At 44.4% G+C, this 16,356-nt stretch overlaps 2 long non-coding RNA genes and 1 pseudogene across 2 annotated transcripts; 2 read left to right on the top strand and 1 right to left on the bottom strand.

Moving 5' to 3' along the window:
* The first annotated feature begins 344 nt into the window (after positions 1 to 344).
* On the top strand, positions 345 to 5,260 carry LOC139025749 (uncharacterized). The gene is made up of 3 exons (XR_011477367.1): positions 345 to 1,262; positions 2,167 to 3,655; positions 3,708 to 5,260. It is a non-coding gene; the product is annotated as an uncharacterized lncRNA (long non-coding RNA).
* Positions 5,261 to 5,299: 39 nt separating this feature from the next.
* LOC139025748 (uncharacterized) lies at positions 5,300 to 7,747 on the top strand. The gene is made up of 2 exons (XR_011477366.1): positions 5,300 to 6,373; positions 6,468 to 7,747. It is a non-coding gene; the product is annotated as an uncharacterized lncRNA (long non-coding RNA).
* Positions 7,748 to 8,979: 1,232 nt separating this feature from the next.
* LOC112075515 (myosin heavy chain, embryonic smooth muscle isoform-like) overlaps positions 8,980 to 16,356 on the bottom strand; it is a 19,120-nt pseudogene continuing 11,743 nt past the window's right edge.

Below are 16,356 nucleotides of genomic sequence, written 5' to 3'. Positions count from 1 at the left end.
GCTAGCAGCAAGCAGAAAACGCTTAGCTAGCAGCAAGCAGTAAAAACGCTTTAGGCTAGCAGAAGCAGTAAAACGCTTTAGGCTAGCAGCAAGCAGTAAAACGCTTTAGGCTAGCAGCAAGCATAAAACGCTTAAGGCTAGCAGCAAGGCAGTAAAACGTTTAGGCTAGCCAGCAAGCAGTAAAACGCTTAGCTAGCAGAACAGAAACGCTTTAGGCTAGCAGCAAGCAGTAAAACGCTTTAGCTAGCAGCAAGCAGTAAACGCTTTAGGGCTAGCAGCAAAGCAGTAAAACGCTTTAGGGTTAGCAGCTAGCAGTAAAACGCTTTAAGGCATAGCAGTTAGGCTAGCAGCAAGCAGTAAAATGGCAGAGGAAGACGTGGCCCTGATGTACATGGGTATATATTGGTTTGTCGCTATGACATTCAGAAGCTGAGCTATGACCTTATAAAGTGGAGGAGTCCGAGAAATTGGACTTTGGTTGGGAAAGTCATCTGATACAATGTGACTGTCGCTATCAATTGATCGAATCACTTTCTGTAAAAGAGTATGCGTAATTAAATTGAGGGTTAATATAAATAATTCTAATAAAACATAATTGGTAGCGGAATAACATTTGGGGCAATCAGGTCTAGACTTTTATTTTCTAAATCTATTATCATTAAATAGCCTCCCTAAGTTTTGTTAAACTATGTAGAATGACTTGAAATGAGATTCAAAACAACAAAATGTTCAAATTAAACAAATCAAGCTGGTGTTTATTGAATAGCCTATTCAAGTGACATTAAAAAAGGGGGACTTGGGGAAAAAAGGTTGAGAACCCCTGCACTAATACCTCCCTCATACAGGTAGGGCAGCGGTTYTGTCTGTGATTTAACATCTGTTTCCTGTAAGTCTTACAGCTGTAACAGGAAGTCTGCTGACTGTTCTGTTCTCTCCACCTTCCCCTCTGATCACAACACTGTACTGTCTCCCCACTGATCACAACACATTCATGTATATCACAACACTGTACTGTCTTCCCCACTGATCACGATATCACAAACACATAACTGTGTGTGTGCCCCCTTGCGGCCTGCGCCTGCATCCATCCATCCATGCCTGTGGTTTCAGAACCTGGAGTCTAAACTCGCGTCCTGTCGGGAGTTTGTCTATGAMCAGTCTCCTGGTTGCAGTACCCCCTCTGGGGGACAGGGGGAGYCACCCATCCAGAGAGGCACTTCTTCTGACACACCATCCACCTCCAACGGACTCTACGAGAAAGGGTGAGGGGGTCAACTATAGCTAGCTCTACGACTAGCTCAATAATGACTGCATCTCAAATGGCACCCTAATCCCTATAGGCCCTGGTTAATAGTAGTGCACTAGGGAATAGGGTCCCATATGGCACCCTAATCCCTATAGGCCCTGGTTAATAGTAGTGCACTCGAGAATAGGGTGCCATTTGTTACTCAACCAATGACTTGACCATTTCATAGCCTATCTACAATTGAATCAAGTAATGTAAACAGACATTTACTCTGTCAGGGATGTACATTCTGATCTGTTTAGTTTGTAACAGACATTTACTCTGTTCAGGGATCTACATTCTGATGATCTGTTTAGTTTGTAACAGACATTTAATCTGTCAGGGATCTACATTCTGATGATCTGTTTAGTTTGTATTACATTAAACTGGAACCTGACAGCCCAGCAACGGACGGCCCATCAGAGAATGAAATGGACACTGAAGACCATACATTAAAAATATATATATTCCATTAGTCGTAATGTCGTAGCCTACAACCTAATGAAACTATAAAGCTGATTAGGTAGGCTACATGATATTAATGAACAATGATGATCCTTATCCTAACACAAGTCAAACCCAAGAACCTACAACAAGGCCTATTGGGAAGGACAGTCTGAAAAATAGCCTGGGATTGAGTCCTAACAAAATGGGTGAAAATAGCCTGGATTGAGTCCTAACAAAATGGCTGAAAATACCTGGGATTGGAGTCCTAACAAAATGGCTGAAAATAGCCTGGGATTGAGTCCGAACAAAATGGCTGAAAATAGCCTGGGATTGAGTCCGAACAAAATGGCTGAAAATAGCCTGAGTTGAAGTCTGAAACATTCTGTTAGTCGTAGTGTGCTGTTWAAGTAATCTGTTTCTGTTGTGTGTTACAGAATGGTGAAGATGTTAGACTTCGGACCAGGACCCAAAATTATTCTGTGAACCCACCCCCCACCCTAGCCCCACACCTTATCAACCCCTCCCTCCATATCTATCAGGGTCGTATTCACTAGACACCGAATGGTGGTAATATGTCCCTGCCCAGCACAGTCTCCCTAGTTCACCAGGCTTGTATCCCAGCTTTCAGCTTTCAATGGGGTTTAATGTGCTCGCGTACAGCTCTCACTCTGGAATGGAATGGACCAGATCACTGGACATCACGGAAGTGAGTCTAGAGTTCTAGAACTGTTCTAGAATGTCATTGAGACAMAACCTCACCCTCTAATGCAWTGGAACGTCATGGAACGTCAGTGTTGATATCAACTGTTCTAGAGCGCCGTTGAGGAGCTTTGATGTCACGGATCAACGGTACTCCTTCCTCTGCGCTTTACCCAGGATGCTTTGCCCTGGGGGTCTATTATCGAGCACTGAGCGAGGCTTCTAGGAGCGGGGCTTATGGCTCTGGCACTTCCTGTTGGGACTAACCTGTAGCGGACCCATTTCTGGTCAAAAGTAGTGCACTYTGTAGGGAATAGGGTGCGACCTGGGTCTATAGGTCTCTGGTCAAAAGTAGTGCACTATGTAGGGAATAGGGTGCCATTTGAGACGTAACCACAGTGTCTCGCTACAGGACGCCACGTGTTTTGTTGTTACATTTGATGTGTTCTGGTTTTGTTCCTTTTTGTTGTTTTATGGAGGAAGAAGTCTTACTGGAATGAATGTTTATCCACACAATAATAATGATGATTATATTTAAAAATATATATATTTTACTTCACTTGAATACACCCCCTTGTTTTGAATGTTTGAATAATAATACTGTGAACAGTGACACCTACTGGTTAAGGACAGGAAGTGGAAGGAGGGTTAAGAGGGTCAGGAGTAGGGTTGCTAAATTCAGGTAACTTTCCCCKAAAAATACCCTGTTTTTACAGAAATCCTGGTTGGAAGATTCCCAGAATCAGGGTGTAGTAAGCAGGGAATCTGGAATCCTTCAGCCAGGATTTCTGGGAAAAAACAGGACATCTTGGGACTAGTCAGGAGGTAGAAGGAAAGTTGGCGTAGAAGGTTTGTTAAGGAATAGATATACTTTGCACTTTTTTACTGCAGGTCCAGGATCAGATGTTGTCCCTCTAATGGTTAAGGGTGGGGATTGGGTTTAGGGTAATCTGATCCTAGATCTGTGGGTGATTGGTTAGGTTAAGGAATGTGTTCGGCATAGAGAGGGCTTCTGTGACAGCATGGGCAGCGCCATTGAGGGATTTCTCGATTTTAAAGTAGTCCATTTCTTCTTCAACGGTAAAGCAAAGGTTGGTGATTTACTGCCCCCTGGAGGGTGTTGTCTGAATAGGTATAAAGCCAAGGATGGTGTTTTACTGCCCCCTGGAGGGTGTTGTCTGAACAGGTATAAAGACAAGGTTGGTGATTTACTGCCCCCTGGAGGTGTTGTCTGAACAGGTATAAAAACCAAGGTTGGTGATTTACTGCCCTGGAGGGTGTTGTCTGAACAGGTATAAAGCCAAGGTTGGTGATTTACTGCCCCCTGGAGGGTATTGTCTGAACAGGTATAAAGCCAAGGTTGGTGATTTACTGCCCCCTGGAGGGTGTTGTCTGAACAGGTATAAAGACAAGGTTGGTGATTTACTGGCACCTGCAGTTATGTCATGTTTGATCAGGAGTATAATTCATTGGCTGATCAGTCCTACTGACCTGGATGGAATTCTGTAATCCTTTCCTGACCGATAGCAAGTACCAGCCACTTGTCTACTTCAAAATGGTGGAAGTCCTCAATGGCTCGCTCTGCCCATGCTTAAACCGGCTTTGTGGCACAAGAGCCGTCTATCCTAGTCTATGGTGTTGAGGGTGCTACTGATGGTGGCACGTCAGCCTGGTAAAACCTGACTGAACGCTAGCCTGCGCTCACCTTTAGAGCTTCAACATGGCTAGGCTGATATTATAACAGAGTTAGATTACCAAAGTTAGTGATGCCTTCTTGAGCTATAATGTGTTTAAACTATAGCAATACAGTAGGATTTTCTTACTAGAAGTCTTGAATGAATGAACAATCCATGAGTAATCCACGTGGAGATTGAAGCTGTATTTTATAGTTGTACGTGGACATGTTGATATTTGGGTATGAACTCAGACAGCCACGTATGTTGCACAGAGGGGAATCCAGATGTATTTTTGTTATGCAACGGCCTTCCCTGTGAAGGACTAGGGCTGCAAAATTCAGCTAACTTCCTCAAAGTTCCCACATTTTCCATAAATCAGGGTTAGAAGATTCACAGAATCAAGCAGGAATAAGCAAGAAATCCAACATTCCAACCAGGAATTCTGGAAATCATTTTTCTTTTTAAGTTACCGGAATTTTTCAACCCTATGAATGCCACTGTGGTTTGGAATCTCAGGGTTTTTAACCCATTCAAGATGACAAGTGTTTAACACATTGTATATTGCAGGCGCAAGTGTAACAGGTTATTTGGCTAGGGATAAACCAGTGGTTCACAACCTGTACAGAACTCCACCATGTAATGTACTCCATGCTCTGCCCTATACCTCATGAGTCTTTGACCAGTAGGCCTGTGGTCTCACGAGTCTTTGACCAGTAAGCCTGTGGTCTCACGAGTCTTTGACCAGTAAGCCTATACCCCTCATGAGTCTTTGACCAGTAAGCTGTAGTCTCACGAGTCTTTGACCAGTAAGCCTGTGTCTCACGAGTTTTTGACCAGTAAGCCTGTGGTCTCACGAGTCTTTGACCAGTAAGCCTGTGGTCTCACGAGTCTTTGACCAGTAAGCCTGTGGTCTCACGAGTCTTTGACCAGTAAGCCTGTGGTCTCACGAGTCTTTGACCAGTAAGCCTGTGGTCTCACAAGTCTTTGACAGTAAGCCTGTGGTCTCACGAGTCTTTGACCAGTAAGCCTGTGGTCTCACGAGTCTTTGACCAGTAAGCCTGTGGTCTCACGAGTCTTTGACCAGTAAGCCTGTGGTCTCAGCGAGTCTTTGACCAGTAAGCCTGTGGTCTCACGAGTCTTTGACCAGTAAGCCTGTGGTTCACGAGTCTTTGACCAGTAAGCCTATCCCCCTCATGAGTCTTTGACCAGTAAGCCTGTGGTCTCACGAGTCTTTGACCAGTAAGCCGTGGTCTCACGATCTTTGACCAGTAAGCCTGTGGTCTCACGAGTCTTTGACCAGTAAGCCTGTGGTCTCACGATCTTTGACCAGTAAGCCTGTGGTCTCACGAGTCTTTTGACAGTAAGCCTGTGTCTCACGAGTCTTTGACCAGTAAGCCTGTGGTCTCACGAGTCTTTGACCATAAGCCTGTGGTCTCACGAGTCTTTGACCAGTAGCTGTCTCAGATCTACAGTAAGCCTGTGGTCTCACGAGTCTTTGACCAGTAAGCCTGTGGTCTCATGAGTCTTCTCAAGTAGCCCCTGTGGATGGGCCAATTACCCCAAGGGTAAACCACTGGGGTTACTATCCCTGCATGGCGAAGAACCTTGCCTGAGATCTGAAGACTGCGTTAGCTCCCTAGGGTAATGCTTGGCTTTAACTCAGTGGGTTAACACAGTCTCTAAAGGCACTCAATGTCCTGGGTATGTGGGTTTGAATACTGGTTGATCATTCTCACCCTATGTATTGGGTTGGTTCATTCTGTGATGACAGGCTTGTGTCTTAAATACCAACCCATTCCCTATATAGGGCCCTTCTTTTTCCCCCGATTAAAAGTAAGGGCAGACTACTCAGTCATAGGAGCCAGTCAAAATAGGGTCTATATAGGGATAGGGTGCATTTATGGATGCACTCAGTACTGTCATACGTATGTGATGAACAGCACGTAGTCGCTTATATCCTGTTGGGTGAAGCTTTTGTGCCTTACTTCTGAGTTCACGGTGTGGGTTCTGACCTTATTAAAGATGTCTCTCTGTGTAGCTGGGACCTCAGTGTGGTCTGACCTTATTAAAGATGTCTCTCTGTGTAGCTGGGACCTCAGTGTGGTCTGACCTTATTAAAGATGTCTCTCTGTAGCTGGGACCTCAGTGTGGTCTGACCTTATTAAAGAGTGTCTCTGTGTAGCTGGGACCTCAGTGTGGTCTGACCTTATTAAAGATGTCTCTCTGTGTAGCTGGGACCTCAGTGTGGTCTGACCTTATTAAAGATGTCTCTCGTGTAGCTGGGACCTCAGTGTGGTCTGACCTTATTAAAGATGTTCTCTTGTAGCTGGGACCTCAGTGTGGTCTGACCTTATTAAGAGATGTCTCTCTGTAGCTGGGACCTCGTGTGGTCTGACCTTATTAAAGATGTCTCTCTGGTGTAGCTGGGACCTCAGTGTGGTCTGACCTTATTAAAGATGTCTCTCTGTGTAGCTGGGACCTCAGTGTGTCTGACCTTATTAAAGATGTCTCTCTGGGCTGTGAACCACTCAGTGTGGTCTGACCTTATTAAAGATGTCTCTCTGTGTAGCTGGGACCTCAGTGTGGTCTGACCTTATTAAAGAGGTCTCTTTCTACTGCTCAGGTACCGGTAATACACCTCAGCCCATTCAGTTTTAGCCAATGATATAGCGTCATAGACTTAATGCCAAACAAACTAATATTTAGCCCCAACTACCCTCCTAGGTCCTYGGGCAAATGTAGTAGATCTGAAACKGTTGGATAGATGGGAGTAGCAACGCAATATGGTAAATAACACCTCCACCTTGTCCTCTGATTAGGCTAGGTGAAGTATTCACCATGTTTATACCTATCCAATCCTTACAGATTTACCTACTGCCCAGAGCTAGGTGCTTCTTTAAAATAAAAAACTGGGTTTGGAAATTAGGAAAAGTGAAAGAGAAGAATATTATTAGTTGGCTGCTCAGCTCAGTACTTTGCCATCCAGGAGTATAAAAAGTTACCAATTCTGTTTCAATTTAGGAAGTAAACTGAAATACAAATGTCTTAATTTAAAAATAAAGTGTAATTGGAACGTCAGTTTACTTCCAGGATTGACTGAAATGGAACTGAGCCCTGAAAGGAACCTTGTTCTGTGATGAGGGGGACATGTGACTACTTCAAGGAAACGTGTTTTATGTTACAAAATACATGTAAGGGTTGATTCACTTGCTTTGGGTTCTTACTTTTTCCCTGAATGGTACTAATAATAATAATAATATAGGATGTAATAAAATATAATGTTCTGTGTGTTTAAAATGGGAGTGGATGCTGTCTACGTGTGACTGTTACTGCTTGTTGCTCAGGAGGTAGAATGTATGAAGCAATATCATTTGAAACATTTCTAGCTTTAAAAACCTCCCTGTATGGATGGGGTGTGTCTTGTTTCTGTCAATCAGGAAGTCAGAGATAGACACCCAATGAGATGTCATGTTGTTGCTTTGTGTAGCCACTCACAAGCTTCTGTACTAAAATATACACATTTAGCTTTTCCATTAAATGTGTTTTTCATCCTGGGATGCCTCTTCCTGTATCTAATAAGTCATGTTTGGTTAAATGTGTCTCTGACCCAACTGTCCTCAATAAAACTGACTTGGTGAAAGAGATGTNTGGGATGCCTCTTCCTGTATCTAATAAGTCATGTTTGGTTAAATGTGTCTCTGACCCAACTGTCCTCAATAAAACTGACTTGGTGAAAGAGATGTATTTTTTTGTTGTTGCTGTCGAACAAAATCCACAGACAAGATTGTGGTGATTGAAAATAGTTTATAGCATTTAAAATATATATTTAGGTGTTTTCACAAACAATTCAGCCTAATAACCCTTGACACTGAGTGGTACTAAAAGCCATGTAGACTATTGTAGCCTGGGCACCAGTCTGTCTGTGTCCTGTAGATTATTGTAGCCTGGGCACCAGTCTGTGTCCTGTAGACTATTGTAGTCTGGGCACCAGTCTGTCTGTGTCCTGTAGACTATTGTAGCCTGGGCACCAGTCTGTCTGTGTCCTGTAGACTATTGTAGCCTGGGCACCAGTCTGTCTGTGTCATGAGTTACAATGAGTTGACATGATGGCACAAACAGATCTGGGATGAGGCTAGTATGATTGTAGCAATATCATTTTATGTGAACCTAAAATCAACGTAGATCATAGCAGTAGTAGTAGGACTGTAGTGTGTGTGTGTGCGTCAGTAAGGAACTCAGTATGAATGAAAGACAAACACAGCACACAGCCTGGTATCTGATTAAATCTATCTCTAGAAAGTATTGTCCATGGGTTTACTCTATATCAACTCAATTCACATTAAATTCCCAGATTATAGAATTAGTTTCTTCTAACATAGAGCCACTGTTTGAAAATATAATCAAATAAATATGCATAGAGAGAAAAACAATATTTTGTTTCTAAGTGCAATAAGATATAACTTCAGATATATATTATGACATCTGCAATAAGATATAAATTCAGTTTAAAACAGCTCATACTTTCTGACATTTTGGAGGCACAATCAAAGCTATTGTCACAGACAGGTGATGCATAAAAAGGGGGCGGGGTATATGAATTTTAGTAGGGATGGAAGGGGAGGGTAGAAGGGAGGAGTGGAAAGAAAAGGAGGAATGGAAGGAGAGGGAACGAGGGAGGAGTGGAAGGAGGGAAAGATAAAAGGAGGAATGGAAGGAGAGGGAACGTGGAAGGAGAGAAAGATAAAAGGAGGAATGGAAGGAGAGGGAACGAGGGAGGGATAAAGAACAGGAAATGGAAAGATGTATTGAGGGAAGTCAGGGAAGGACAGGAAGAAGGATGGACAGTGTTTAAAAGGAGGAGACTTTGTCCCTCTACTCTTCCAGCAGGGTTCCGTTGATGTCCTCCGGAGACGGGGTGGACGAGAACAGAGGCTCGTCCTCTTCTGGAACGTTGTTTGTGTTCTCAGAATTCCCACCATTCCCTTCATTATTCCCAGCTCTGCTCCTCCGGCTCCCAGTCCCACTGAGGCTGACATTCCCAATGCTCCCCACGCGACGAGGACTGCTGCTGAAAGATGACTCCCCTCCTCCTCCTCCTCCTCCTCCTCGCCTGGGAAGGACGGGAATGTCGGGGAAATAATGGAATTAGAGGCAGAGGAAAGAGGCAGAATAGAAGGCCGTACTGGAGGAAGAGAAGAAGTTCTTGGAGAGGGAAGAAGAAGAGATGCCAGAATCAGACAGAGAGGAAATGAGTTGAGTTAGAGGTATAGTTGGTTTCCAGAGCCATGTAAGAAACATGTCTCTGGATGGTTAGACCTTAAACACGGTTAAAGAGCTGGAAGAAAAGGCTGCTATAGACGAGGAGGGTTTAGAGGTGAAGACGGAGGATGAATGAGAGACCAAGGGTTAGCTAAAGTCTGAGGAGTTTAAGTTGAGGATGAGATTGAGGAAGAGTTTGAGGAAGTATTTGAGGAAGAGTTTAAGGAAGAATTTGAGGTAGATTTTGAGGAAGAGTTTGAGGAAGGCTTTAAGGAAGAATTTGAGGAAGAGTTTAAGGAAGAATTTGAGCAAGATTTTGAGGAAGAGTTAGAGAAAGTGTCATCAGAAAAAGAAGTAGAATTAGCTGCAGAGTTGCTGTAGATTCCCAAGTCAAGTAATGATGTGAGTATTAAGTTGATTGCCGAAGTAAAGATGACTCAGCAAGAGGCAGACAGAGAGGTGTTTGAGGGCTAGTTAATATCTAAAGGACAGGTGTGAAGCGGTGTCAGAGCCGGAGTCAGAGACAGAAGAGGAAGAGGAAGAGCATCAACATTATATACGGTCTTCGGCCAGGTGTAGAGTTATATTGTCTACTATATACAGGCCAGGTGTAGAGTTATATTGTCTACTATATACAGGTCAGGTGTAGAGTTATATGTCTCACTATATACAGCGTCAGGTGTAGAGTTATATTGTCTACTATATACAGGTCAGGTGTAGAGTTATATTGTCTACTATTACAGGCAGGTGTAGAGTTATATTGTCTACTATATACAGGTCAGGTGTAGTAGTTATATTGTCTACTATATACAGGTCAGGTGTAGAGTTATATTGTCTACTATATACAGGTCAGGTGTAGAGTTATATTGTCTACTATATACAGGCCAAGGTGTAGAGTTATATTGTCTACTTATATACAGGTCAGGTGTAAGTTATATTGTCTACTATATACAGGTCACGGTGTAGAGTTATATTGTCTACTATATACAGGTCAGGTGTAGAGTTATATTGTCTACTATATACAGGCAGGTGTAGAGTTATATTGTCTACTATATACAGTCAGGTGTAGAGTTATATGTCTACTATATACAGGTCAGGTGTAGAGTTATATTGTCTAAAATTATACAGTCAGGTGTAGAGTTATATTGTCTACTATATACAGGCCAGGTGTAGAGTGTTATATTGTCTACTATATATCACCGGTCAGGTGTAGAGTTATATTGTCTACTATATATCAGGCCAGGTGTAGAGTTATATTGTCTACTATATACAGGTCAGGTGTAGAGTTATATTGTCTACTATATACAGGTCAGGTGTAGAGTTATATTGTCTACTATATACAGGTCAGGTGTTAGAGTTATATTGTTCTACTATATACAGGCTCAGGTGTAGTGTTATATTGTCTACTATATACAGTCAGGTGTAGAGTTATATTGTCTACTATATACAGGTCAGGTGTAGTTATATTGTCTACTATTACAGGCCAGGTGTAGTTATATTGTCTACTATATACAGGTCAGGTGTAGGTTATATTGTCTACTATATACAGGTCAGGTTAGAGTTATATTGTCTACTATATACAGGCCAGGTGTAGTGTTATATTGTCTACCTATATACAGGCCAGGTGTAGAGTTATATTGTCTATATATACAGGTCAGGTGTAGTGTGTTGTATTTAAGGGATAATGCCCAAGAAGCCGTTACTGGCTGCAACGTTCTTATTCCTTACCTGCTAGCTAGCCAACTACTGCTAACTTACATGCTGACCCCACCGCTTGCGTCACGTGCCACGAGCGTTGCAAAATAATTCCCAACACATACATTTGTTCAATCATTTAATCCAAACTGCTCGCGAGCGTCAACTAGCATCTGCGCTAGCGTCAACTAGCGTCTGCGTAGCGTCAACTAGCGTCTGCGTAGCGTCAACTAGCGTCTGCGTAGCGTCAACTAGCGTCTGCGTAGCGTCAACTAGTGACTGTGTAGCCAGGCACTAATAGAAACTTGGTTCTATTTTTGACGCTTAAAGTGCTGTAAGTCCTGCCTCTCCCATCTCCTCATTGGTTTTTAGCAGCATATACCCACGTGGGTGATTGAAAGATGAACCTGAGGTCCACACTCCAGTCCAGTTGGTGGTGGTAATGCACCTTAAAGTTGGTTGCCAGCTGCCATATAAAGTCCAGAAGAAGAAGAAGACGGAGGAGGAGACATTCTGGCTAGAAACGAACTGGGTTTCCCCTTTTATCTGTGGATTAATTGTCGAGTAGAGGACCTTGTGCATTTCAGGTAAAATAACAACCCACTGTTTATATCCCAGGACAAATTAGCTAGCACAGCAAGCTAAGCTAGCTAAAATGCCATGAATGTTTCATGCGTTTCGACCTGTCCCCAAATGAATACAGTTGGTTCAGAGTTTGTTTTTGATATTTCAACCTGCGTCTCCTGGTCACGTCTGGTGTGGACGGACAAATGAACATGCACACGTAGCGCACGTGCGCGCCCGGTCTAGTCAGCATGTTACGGTCACGTCAAACAGTGCAGCCAGATTAACAGCAACGTAGCTGCATTTGTTGACAGTTTTTCTAGTGACATTTAATTTGGATACATCCATAACAACGAGCTAATGAGGCGAGATTTCGCCCGGCATAGAAAATGTGCTTTCTCATCAGGACACGTTTGTTCAGAGGAGCTAGCTAACAACACAGCTAATAGCAATCACTTCAACCTGAAGCTGGGAAAGACTGTAAACTAGCTGCATTTCTACTATGGCTGGAACCCTGTAAAACAACACACTTCACAGCACCTATCTGGTGTAAAACATCTCTTGAGGTGTATTTCAGTGTGATGTCGGCATAGTGTTGTATTTAGCCACGGTTTGTACCTGAGTTTGCTCTTCAGGGCGGACACCTCCCTACTGAGGGGTCGTTGGCCTCGGAGGCCTCGTCCAGTTCTCTCTGTAACTTCCTGCGTCCCGCGGCAACCCGTTGAGACTCCTCCTCCGCCTCCTCCAGCTGACGCTTCAGCTGCTTCACACGCACGTTAGCCTTCTCCGCCTAGTCACACACACCGGGAATACACACACACATACACGTGCACCGGAATAACACACACATACACGTGCACACACACACATATATACACATGAGGGAAGGAAGCCAAAAAGCAAACTCAAAAATACATTTTAAAATTGAAGGATGTGTGTGTGTGTGTGTGTGTGTGTGTGTGTGGGTATATATGTGTGTATATATATATGTGTATATATATATATGTGTGTGTATATATATATATATGTGTGTGTGTGTGTTACCTGGTCCTTGTACTGCTCTGCCTGTTTCCTGTCTTCCTCCATCTGGATGGTCAGATCCTTCAGTTTCTTCTCTTTCTGACGCATCCCTTTAGTGCTGGCCTGTCTCTCTCTGGACACACAACACACCAGAACCTCACAGCTGTCTCTCTCTGGACACACAACACACCAGAACCTTACAGCTGTCTCTTTCTGGACACACAACACACCAGAACCTTACAGCTGTCTCTCTCTGGACACAACAACACACCAGAACCTCACAGCTGTCTCTCTCTGGACACACAACACACCAGAACCTTAACAGCTGTCTCTTTCTGGACACACAACAACCAGAACCTTACAGCTGTCTCTTTCTGACGCATCCCTTTAGTGCTGGCCTGTCTCTCTCTGACACACAACACACCAGAACCTTACAGCTGTCTCTTTCTGGACACACAACACACCAGAACCTCACAGCTGTCTCTCTCTGGACCACCAACACACCAAAACCTCACAGCTGTCTCTCTCTGGACACACAACACACCAGAACCTTAACAGCTGTCTCTTCTCTGGACACACAACACACCAGAACTCACAGCTGTCTCTCTCTCTGGACACACAACACACCAGAACCTTACAGCCTGTCTCTCTCTGGACACAACAACACACCAGAACCTTACAGCTGTCTCTTTCTGACGCATCCTTTGTGGCTGGCCTGTCTCTCTCTGGACACACCAACACACCCAGAACCTTACAAGCTGTCTCTTTCTGGACACACAACACACCAGAACCTTACAGCCTGTCTCTCTCTGGCACACAAACACCACCAGAAACCTTACAGCTGTCTCTTCTGACGCATCCCTTTAGTGCTGCCTGTCTCTCTCTGGACACACAACACACCAGAACCCTTACAGCTGTCTCTCTCTGGACACACAACACACCAGAACCTTCAGCTGTCTCTTTCTGACGCATCCCTTTAGTGTGGCCTGTCTCTCTCTGGACACACAACACACCAGAACCTTACAGCTGTCTCTCTCTGGACACAACACACCAGAACCTTACAGCTGTCTCTTTTCTGGGACACAAACACACCAGAACCTTACAGCTGTCTCTCTCTGGACACACAACACACCAGAACCTCACAGCTGTCTCTCTCTGGACACACAACACACCAGAACCTTACAGCTGTCTCTCTCTGGACACACAACACACAAGAACCTTACAGCTGTCTCTTTCTGGACACAACAACACACCAGAACCTTACAGCTGTCTCTCTCTGGACACACAACACACCAGAACCTCACAGCTGTCTCTCTCTGGACACACAACACACCAGAACCTTACAGCTGTCTCTCTCTGGACACACACACACCAGAACCTTAACAGCTGTCTCTTTCTGGACACACAACACACAGAAACCTCACAGCTGTCTCTCTCTGGACACAACAACACACCATAACCTCACAGCCTGTCTCTCTCTGGACACACAACACACCAACCTCACAGCTGTCTCTCTCTGACACACAACACACCAGAACCTTACAGACTGTCTCTCTCTGGACACACAACCACACAGAACCTCACAGCTGTCTCTCTCTGGACACACAAACACACCAGAACCTCACAGCTGTCTCTTCTGGACAACACAACACACCAGAACCTCACCAGAACCTCACAGTCTGTCTCCTCTGGACACACAACACACCAGAACCTCACAGCTGCTCTCTCTGGACACACAACACACCAGAACCTCACAGACCTCACAGTCTTCTCTCTCTGGACACACAACACACCAGAACCTCACAGCTGTCTCTCTCTGGACACACAACACACCAGAACTACAGCTGTCCTCTCTGGACACACAACACACCCAGAACCTCACAGCTTCTCTCTTCTGGACACCACAACACAACCAGAACCTTACAGCTGTCTCTTTCTGGACACACAACACACCAGAACCTCACAGCTGTCTCTTTCTGGACACACAACACACCAGAACCTCACAGCTGTCTCTTTCTGGACACACAACACACCAGAACCTCACAGCTGTCTCTCTCTGGACACACAACACACCAGAAACTCTACAGCTGTCCTCTTTCTCGGAACCACACAACACACCAGAACCTCCAGCTGCTCTTTCTGACAACAACACACCAGAACCTCACAGCGTCTCTTCTGGACACACAAACACACCAGAACCTCACAGCTGTCTCTCTCTGGACACACAACACACCAGAACCTACAGTCTGTCTCTCTCTGGACACACAACACACCAGAACCTCACAAGCTGTCTCTTTCTTGACACACAAACACACCAGAACCTCACAGCTGTCTCTCTCTGGACACACAACACACCAGAACCTCACAGCTGTCTCTCTCTGGACAACAACACACCAGAACCTCACAGCTCTCTCTGGACACACAACACACCAGAACCTCACAGCTGTCTCTCTCTGGAACAACAACACACCAGAACCTCACAGCTGTCTCTCTCTGGACACACACAACACACCAGAACCTCACAGCTGTCTCTTTTCTCTTCTTTTCTCCTTGTCCTCTTTTGGACACACACAACGACACCAGAACCTCACAGCTGTCTCTCTCTGGACACACACAACACACCAGAACCACACAGCTGTCTCTCTCTGGACACACAACAACACACCAGAACCACACAGCTGTCTCTCTCTGGACAACAACACACCAGAACCACACAGCTGTCTCTCTCTGGACAACAACACACCAGAACCTCACAGCTGATATATATTTTATTTAACCTTTCTTTAGGCAGGGAGTCCCATTGATGTCCTCTACCAACAATCTGCATTTCCAGAAAGGTACCAATGCTTCTAACTGTAATGATGACTGCACTATCCATTCCATCACTATAGTATTACAACTATTGGACTTATACACTCACAGGACAGTTTATTAGGTACACCCATCTAGTACCAGGTCCAGTTTATTAGGTACACCCATCTAGTACCAGGTCCAGTTCATTAGGTACACCCATCTAGTACCAGGTCCAGTTTATTAGGTCCAGTTTATTAGGTACAGTCATCAGTTTATTAGGTACAGTCATTAGTTTATTAGGTACACCCATCCGTTTATTAGGTACAGTCATCAGTTTATTAGGTACACCCATCAGTTTATTAGGTACACCCATCCGTTTATTAGGTACAGTCATTAGTTTATTAGGTACACCCATCAGTTTATTAGGTACAGTCATCAGTTTATTAGGTACACCCATCAGTTTATTAGGTACACCCATCTAGTACAGGGTCGGACCTTCCTTTGCCTCCAAAACAGCTTGAATTCTTCGGGGCATTCTACAAGGTGTCGAAAAAAAGTCGCTTAGGTCACTCGTTTTACCCATTCTAAAGTTCAATTGAACTGTAACTGAATGCCTCGATGCCTGTCTGCCTGTTTTATATAGCAAGGCCACACGACTGTCTGTAGGAAGGATACGTTTTTGGTGAATGGGGTGGTGTACCTAATAAACTGGCCAGAGTGTATATTTACCAACCTTGCCTTTTGCATTCAGATCAAGCTATTTATGTAGTTCATCATGACCATGTGAGTAAGAACTACATTTCCTATCATCCTCTCCTGCCACCCCCTGTTCTCCAGCCCGAGCTGTTTCTGTCTCCTCCTCTCCTCACCTCCCCCTCTCCCCCTCTCCTTCCTCTCTCCTGTCCTCACCTGTTCTCC

The sequence above is a fragment of the Salvelinus sp. IW2-2015 genome, unplaced genomic scaffold, assembly GCF_002910315.2.
Source record: "Salvelinus sp. IW2-2015 unplaced genomic scaffold, ASM291031v2 Un_scaffold3213, whole genome shotgun sequence".
Classification (NCBI taxonomy): domain Eukaryota; kingdom Metazoa; phylum Chordata; class Actinopteri; order Salmoniformes; family Salmonidae; genus Salvelinus; species Salvelinus sp. IW2-2015.
The sequence above is the reverse complement of the archived record's forward strand: the minus strand, read 5'-3'. Positions and strand labels throughout refer to the sequence as shown.